Source organism: Eulemur rufifrons, chromosome 5, assembly GCF_041146395.1.
Source record: "Eulemur rufifrons isolate Redbay chromosome 5, OSU_ERuf_1, whole genome shotgun sequence".
Classification (NCBI taxonomy): domain Eukaryota; kingdom Metazoa; phylum Chordata; class Mammalia; order Primates; family Lemuridae; genus Eulemur; species Eulemur rufifrons.
The window spans coordinates 52,808,979-52,817,784 of NC_090987.1; the positions used below are offsets into that span (position 1 = coordinate 52,808,979).

At 44.2% G+C, this 8,806-nt stretch overlaps 1 pseudogene; it reads right to left on the reverse strand.

The window, feature by feature from the left end:
* Window positions 1–1,485: 1,485 nt before the first annotated feature.
* On the reverse strand, window positions 1,486–1,584 carry LOC138383536 (U6 spliceosomal RNA; annotated as a pseudogene).
* Between the last annotated feature and the right edge of the window lie 7,222 nt (window positions 1,585–8,806).

An 8,806-nucleotide genomic window follows, 5' to 3' on the forward strand; every position in this document is an offset into this window, starting at 1 on the left:
ACGTGGTAAAGCAACTGTGCACACGCGCTTGGGTTAAGGATCTTGAAACGGGAGGATTATTCTGGCTTATCTGGGTGTGCCCTCTGTAACACAACTGTCCTTAATAAGGGGTCCAGGAGAGTCAGAGTCAGAGGAGGTGATGTGGCCGTGAGCCCAACAATGTGGACGGCCTCTAGAAGCTGGAAGGGGCAAGGGAGGTGCTATGGTCTGAATGTTTGTGTCCCCCCAAATTCATGTGTTCAATTCTAATCCCCAAGGTGATGGGAGCAATTAGGTCATGAGGGTGGAGCCCTATGGATGGAATTTGGGCCTTATAAAGAGACCCCCTGCAGAGAGCTAGCTGGCTCCTTCCACGGGAGGCCACAGTGAGAAGACGGACCCTTACCAGATACTGAATCCACCTTCATCCTGGACTTCCCAGCTTCCAGAGCTGTAGAAATAAATTTCTGTTGTTTATAAGCCACTGAACTTACCGTATTGTGTTGTAGCAGCCCGAATGGGCTAGAACGGAATGAATATTCTCCTGAAGGCTCCAGAAAAACACAGCCCTGCCAACACCTTGGTTTTAGCCCCTTAAGACCACTTTTGAATTTCTGACCTCCAGAACTGTAAGAATAAATCAGGGCTGTTTTAAGCTAATTTTGTGGTATTTACTACACACAAGCACTAGGTTGTGACAAAGGATGTTTTAGGCTTCCCCTCAACCTGAGACCCTCGTGCTGGCCTGATGCAGTGGTTCTTCACTTCACTTCACACTGGAACCCTGTGGGGAACTTTTGAAGATCCTTCCGCCCAGGATCCGCCCCAGACTAACTGAATCCGAATCTCTGGGAGTAGGATTTAGGCATCATTATTATTATTTGTAAATAGAGAAATAATCCACATGACAATAAAATGTACACATCTTAGGTGTTCAAAGAGTTTTGACAATTGTATACACTAGTGTAACCACCATCCAAAACAACATACAGAATATTTCCATCACAACAGAAAGTTATACAATGTCCCTTTGCAATGAGTTCCAACCCAAGGCTGTGGAGGGGTTTTAAAACACAGCCGCAGTCTTTGACGCTCCTTCATCAGAAATGGTTTCTATGTGAGCTGCTGGAGCCTGGCAGGCTTGTGATTGCCCCGACTAATAGAGAGTAGTAGAAGTGACATTGTTATGGACTAAATTTGTCCCTTGAGATTCATATGTTGAAGCCCTAACCCCCAATATGACTGTGTTTGGAGATAGAGCTTTTAGGGAGGCCATTAAAGTTAAATGACATCATAAGGGTATGGCCCTGATTTGATAGGCCTGGTGTGTCCTCATAGAAAGAGACACAAGTGCTTGCTCTCTCCCTCCCTGCACCTGCACAGAGGAAAGGCCATGTGAGCACACAGCAAGAAGGTGGCCGTCCACAGGCCAGGAAGAGAGGCCTCAGCAGAACCTAGGCCTGCTGGCACCTTGATCTTGGACTTCTAGCCCCCAAAACTGTGAGAAAATAACTATCTGTTGTTTTGTTTTGTTTTGTTTTGTTTTTCATGCTAATCTTCTCTGTATCGTTCCAATTTTAGTATATGTGCTGCCGAAGCGAGCACACTATCTGTTGTTTAAGCCACCCAGTCTGTGGTATTGTGTTATGGCAGCCCCAGCAGAGGAATACAAACACTATGTTACTTGTGAGGCTACAGTATAAACACCATGCAAATCAAAAGGCCACGTAGCAACCCAGAGCTGAGGCTTCTCTGGGAACACTTGCTTTAGCGCCCTGAAACACCATGGAAGAAGTCGGCTGCCCTGAGACCAGCATGCCGGGGGGCCACTGTAAGCACTCTGGTTGAAAGTCCTGGCTGAGCCCATCCTCCAGCTATCCCAGTCCAGACTCCAGACGAGTGAGAGCAAGCCACTGGGCACCAGCTGGGCCAGACACCAGTGGTCATTATCTAAGAGCTGCTCCGCTGTGCCCCTTCTCGGTTCCTGAGCAAGGAATCTGTGAGCTTGAAAAACAATGATTGTATGCCACTGACTTGGGGGAGGCTTTTTTTTTAAGTCACACTGGATAACTGGAACAATGTTGCTGTGAGCATTCTTGAAGACATCTCTTTTGGGAACCTATTCATTTCTCTCCCCATTAAATACGTAGGACTGAAATTGCTAGGGTGAAGATTAATGTTCAGTTATACATATTTGCCATCATTCTCCAATTGGTTGTACTATTTTACACTCCCAACAGCCACAGATGAGAGTTTCAGTGGCCCTACATCTTTGCTGATTAATGTTATCCGTCTTTTTGATGTTCGCCCTCTCAGTGGGTGTGAACGGACATCTCATTGTCATATTATGTTCAGTCCATTGATTACAAATGATGTTAAGCATCTTTTCATGTGCTTATTGGCCATTCATATATATATATATATATATATATATTTTTTTTTTTTTTTTGAGACAGAATCTCACTCTCTTGCCCGGGCTTGAGCTCAGGAATTTGAGGTTGCAGTGAGCTGTGATGATGCCACAGCACTCTAGCCAGGCTGACAGAACAAGACTCTGTCTCAAAAAAAAAAAAAAAAAAAAAAAAAAAGGAGAGTGTGGGCAGTGTGGGCTGGCATGGCACGGAGTCTGGCATTGCAGGTATTCTAAATGCAAATTTTAGAGACTGAAATTGGCACAGGTACGTCACATGTTCAGCAGTACTAAGTCAGTTCACTCTCATGCCTGGATTCTTTGGAAAACAAGGCTCACGTCTGCAAGGCAACTAAGCCTGTGACAACATGCAGATGTAGGTGACATCAACTCAGGAATTGAATCCACATTAAACGTATGTGGCCTTATTAGCATAATGCTTTAATAAGAGTGATGCACAGTTTACAGAGTGTTTTTATATATTCCCTTTAGGCTAATTTACTTTATAATGACCTTGTAAGGAAAGAATGGAAGGAATTAGCAGGATCGTCTCCAGTTTGCAGATAGAGAAGCTGAGGCTCCAAGGGCACGTGGTCAGGAAGACGCAGAGCTGGAGCAAGAAGTCAGACCTTCCAACTCCAAGTCTGGCGCCTGTGCCCACCATGCCAGGGCTTCTCAAGCTGTGACGTGCTTCTATGACTCACCAGGGGCTCTTGTTAAAATGCAGATTCTCCTGCAGTAGATTGGAGATGGGACTAAGTTCTCGTATTCCTGATAAGCTTCAGGTGATGCTGATGCAGATTCAAGGATGGTACTTTGGCCGGGAGCTACACTACACCCATTTTAATGAATCGAGTAGCCACAGGTCTCATTCTTCAATAATTGTCATTATACACTGCTGACCTCGGAACAAAAATCATTTAGAGGTTGACTTTCAGCGAGGTACCCTCCTCCAGGGGCGAGTCCCACTGGTCAGCCCAAGCACAGTGTGTTCTCCTTAGATGTGCTCCTCCTTTCCTAGGAATAACTACAGGAGATGGAGCTGAAGATAGAGCATCCAGGTTAAACAAAGCTCCTTGCACCCGAAAAATCTTATCCTAATGTTCTTCAAGAGATATAATTGGAGAAATGGTTGTGAGTCAGCTTTATTCCTCACAGGAGATCTGTCTTGGAGGAAAGAAGAAATAATATAGAAAACGGGATTTAGAGCCGGGGAATGGAGCAGTGTTGTGGACTGGAGATTACCACTCCCATTCTGGAATCCACAAATGTGCAAGGATTTGTGTTGGTGTCACAACAGGGAGCAACCAACAAGGTGCAAACAGTGCAACAGCAGAAGGTGTCTCTAAAGGCAATGGACACAGACACTTGTCCACACTGAGAAGTCTATATCAAGGAGGAAGCCGTGTGGCATCCTCCCAGCGGGACATGCGGGTTCCTGCGTGCCCAAAATCTTCCCAGGGATATGCAGCTGCCAAGGAAAATGCCCCCACGGCAGAGGGCATTGTCAGGCATGAACATTTTACCTGTCTTCACCACGCCTGCCTGTTGCTAGGACTGTACAAATGTGTGAACAGCAGCGCTCTCTCTCACGCTCACTGCCAGCCGGGTGAGTCCGACCAACTCCCAGCTGTCTGGCAGGAGCCAGAGCAGACCACGGGAGTCCCTGAGGCCTGGCCCACCAGCATGGATCAGTGTGTCAGGGGAGTGTGGTGTGTGTGTCTTGTCTTTTCTTCTGACACTTTCTTTGGCACGTCTCTCTCTCCTGCCATCTTCCTTGAGGCTTATCCTACCCTGCCGTTTGCCCAGACCAGAACACTGGCCCCACACTTCTTGGCCTAGGCCATGTCTCCTGACATGTTTTGGCTACTCGTTGGTATCTAGAAATCCCACCAAGTGTGGGGTGGATGGACCGCTAAGGAGGCAGACGAGGGTCCGAGCAGGACTGACCATTAGCTAGGAAGTCCCAGTTCAGTCTGCTGATGGGTGTCTGTTCTCATTTGTCAGTGCCCTTGCTATCCTGGCCCTTATGTATTTTTAATATCTCCTCTCAGTTTGGGGACACAGAAGAAGGGCAAATAGTTCTGGTGTTAAACCAGGAAGAGCCATTTTGAGCCCAGGCCCTACAGAAGACACAGAAACCTGGGACCCTCCTGTCTCCCAACGTACCTCTCCACCTCCGTGTCTATGCTGCGTACGAAAGGGGACGTTCAGCTCCTGAGTGCAACAGAAAGATGGGAACAAACAAAGCCACTAGCAGGTGGAGAGTCAGGGCGGCTAAATGTAGCAATTTTAATGGCAAAGTTTCAGGATAGAGATTAAGAAGGAATCTGGGCTGCTCTCCCTTTGACCCACCTTCAGAAATGGGAAGATGTTGCTTATTCAGTCCCCTGAGGTTAGCCTGCATCAACATGCTCCTGAATACAAGACTGGCACTGAGCCATAGAGGATACCTTGCCCGGCAATTATGAAATGTTTTCCGAAAGTGATGTTGCTTTGCAAAATGTTTTAAAATAAGTTGAATGTGCCCTTCCACTTAGAGATGAAGAGAAGCATATCATTTGGTTTCATTTAATGATGATTTAGATGATGGTAAGAAAAGCGAGTAAATTCAAATTATTGATTTTCATGATTATAAATTAGAATTCCAACAAGAATAAATGGCAGATATTTTTCTGTATGAATAAATTTTAATTCTTAGAATGTTGCATGAAAAATATATATTAGCCACTCTTCGTGATGAATTGATGTGCTGACATTGTTATTTATAAAGTCCACGTAGAGTCCAGGCCTTTGCAGTTAATTACCACACAGTCCTCCTTCTCCGTTGAGGAGAACAATGTCCTGGGTGCATCTCCTATTCCTGCCCGTTAGTGGCAGCAGCGCCTTGTGATGGACGTTTTCCAGGTAGCTTATATAACTTGCTAATAATAACTCAGTATTCATTGAGTAATCTGCAGTACTAATGCAATTAAATTCAAAAGGAAGTCTTAGTCTAAATATATTTTTGTGATTCATCCTTCGTTATACTGATTCCATTTCTCACATTAAATTAAGGGTGTTTTTAGTGTGGGAGCCTTATTTACACATGGGTGGAAGATGGGGGCAAGGGAGAGATTTGATTATCCACTGAAGTTTACTTCCAGGTGAGCATCTAGAATGAGGAACTCCCACCCAGAGACAAATTTTCCACCTCTGGGCAACATGAAGGTGATTGCTGCCATTTTTCATGACTCATTACACCTGGATCATGGTTTTGTCCAGTTAGAATGTGTGATTAATACATTTTGGCAAATGCAAATGTATTTGTTCAAATGATAAATGAATGAATGTCAGTCTCATTTGTTCTTTTATCCTAAAATTTTTAATTGTGCTTGTATATGTGAACAATTTACATAGTTTCTGCCTGTAAAACAGAAACTGTAAAACTATGGAAAGTCCTGCATCATACTAAAAATATTCATGAGATTCTCCTCAACTACTTAACTCTCCTAGGGCCTCGGACTATCTACAGCCTGGGATTTCAGCTGACCACCACTTCCTTTACCTTTGCATACTTGTGCATTGTCCAGACACTGTCCAGACATAACAGCACCAGGTCAGGCACCACCTGGGCACCACTTCTGGTCTTCCCCACATGCTCGTGTCTGGTTCCAGCCGCCTCTGCAGGGGTCAGCGCTGCGTGGCTCCAGTGCACCTCACACAGGTGCACCCTCACAGCACCCTGCCTCTGTCTGCCCTTCTGCCCAGGATTCTCCGTTGACAAGGAGGCTGGAAAGGGCAGACTTAGCCTCTCAGTGCGCACGCTCGCAGCCCAGGAGTGTGGGCATTAACTCCCGGTGCGTGACCTTCTGTCCAGCAGGATGCGGAATGGCCGACTCAAAGACCAGCATCTCAAATTGGCTCTTCCGCCTTCCCTTTTGTTCCCCTTGGCCTTTCTGCTGCTCCCTGGGATTGCACTCCCTAATAAAATAGAACACATTTTATTAGAAATAAATTAGAGCTTCAGGCTCTGCTTTCTGAGCCTTTCAAACTGAGACAAATACATACCTTTGCTTGAGGTTTGTTTCCCCATGTTCAAAATGGGAATAATATTATACTTTCCTCATAAGGTTACTTTGAAGATATACTACAGACATTTAGATGACAGTGTCTGTGAGGTGTGAGGTCATGCACAGAACTGCTCTGCCCACCAGTCCTCTCCTTCGGGTCCCGGGTTCTGAATGGTATAGTCTGCTCAGTTTCTCTACTACATGTTATGTGCTAGGCCTACGCTAAAGAACTGCTTGCCATGACCGCTGGATTTCTTCATGGTCCTGTTGGCTGACTTGCCTTGCAGCTGTATAAATATGCCTCTCCCCGCCTTGTGCGCCTTACTGATTGCCATCGGAGTACCTTCATTCATTCTGTGACCGCTTGGGACATCTCTCTGTCGGTTGAAGCCGATAATCTCCAAGAAACCTTCCTAATTACTGGTGCTCCATTCCGACATCCATTCTGATATCTCACTTTATTTCCAAACCCCTCTGGACTGGAGTGGGATTTGGTATATCAGCAAATGACCAACTTAATTCAAAAGCTATACTTTTATAATTATACTGAAACTGAAACATAATACTGTGTGCCATAGAATGGAATTCAGTATAAAAATAATTTGATTTTTTTACCACATTTAATGTATTTATCTGTCAGGTTTTTTGGTTGCAATCATAAACATACGCAAAATTTATTGAAGAGCTATTGGGACTCAGAGTCAAGCAGAGGCTGGAGGACCTGACTGGCAAACCGGCGGAAGTGAGGGCGCTTTTCCAGACACTGCGATGGAAGCTGCAGCGTCCATTCATCCAGTAAGCATTTCGCATTTACTGCGTGCCAGGAATCTTAACCGGTGTTCCTGTTGATGGGCGTTTGGGTTCCAATTTGTTGCTATTATAAACAATGCAATACTGAGTAAGAATTTTTAGACTTCATTTTCTAGAGATGTATTTTTTTCAGTGAATGCTTCTTTAAGTTTATTGACATACTATTCTTCATTTGAGGTTAATTTAAGTACAGATTTTTGTATGTGAGCCTGAACTCTATAATGCCAAACTTCATTCCCTTGAATGATACATTCACTTCTGACAATGAGTCGTTAAAATATTTATTGTTCATGGAAATGTCTCGTAGTTAAATTTTTTTTTCCTTCAGCAGCTAAATGTGGAATTTCATGTGCTTACAAAAGCTTTTTGGTAAGTACCTATTTTGCTGTTAAAATATCTAAAAGTTTATTTTAAAAGGGGCAGCTTAGTAGTACAAATGGACTCATTTCCTCCTTTACTAATCAATGCTGCCTGCTTGGAAAATAATAAATGTGTTTCGCATCAAGTGCCTTGTAAATGTGACTTGGGCAAAACTGGTTGAATAGATAGTTCCTTGGGTCACTTGCCCATACAGAGACCACTGAAGCCAACAGGGAGACTGTTTGGTGCCAACATAGAGAGGAAAGTCAACATAAGAATGCTGACGGTGGAGTGCACCCTCTGTCCTTGCTCAGCGTGCTCCGCTGTGCTGCGCAGAGGGCTGAAGTGACGGGGCTTAGGCCCTGTGTGGCAGCTTACTGTTGCGCCCAGTAGCCTCACTCTCACGACAGTCCCTGAGTAAGATGCTGAGACCACAAATGGGAAAGTTGTGTTTTTCTTTGTGGGCCTGGTTTATTCTGGCTTCACAGAGCCTTAGGCTTGTTTGTTTTTGTTTGACTTTTTACTTTGCTTTTTTGCACTTTCAGAGCTCGGTTTGTGGTTTGGTGGTGAAACTTTTCTTTGAGGCTCTTGTTAACATTTAGTTTGGCACAAAGCTTGCAAACGGGCACGAGGGACATAGTACCTCTTTCATTATGAAGGAGTCTGAATAATCTTGGGAGCTTTTATTAAAAGCCACTACATTTATAAAATAATGATTCTTTAATGTAACATTTTACAAAATCACAGTTCATTCCACCTTTCTCTACATTAGTTGGGTGTATATGTGTGAATTTCCAAACCAAAGAGTTCTCTTCAATTTATTTATCAAAATCTAATAAATTTTAAAAGCATTACACTAAGCTGAAGGTTATTAACTAATTCTCAACAGAATTGGGTTGGAAATACCATTGGCTAGATCCAGGCTTTTGATCCAACAAAATGATCTGCCTGAATTCAGTAAAATTAACCTTTATTGTGTGCCTTAAAATAGACTTAAAAGTCAAGGTAGTGGGCCTGGTGGCTCACACCTGTAATCCTCACACTTTGGGAGGCTGAGGTAGGAGGATGGCTTGAGCCCAGGAGTTTGAGGTTGCAGTGAGCTATGATGATGACAGTGCTCTCTACCCCGGGCAACAGAGCAAGACCCTGTCTCAGAGGAAAAAAAAAAAAAAAGTAAAGGCAAATACTTTTCAGA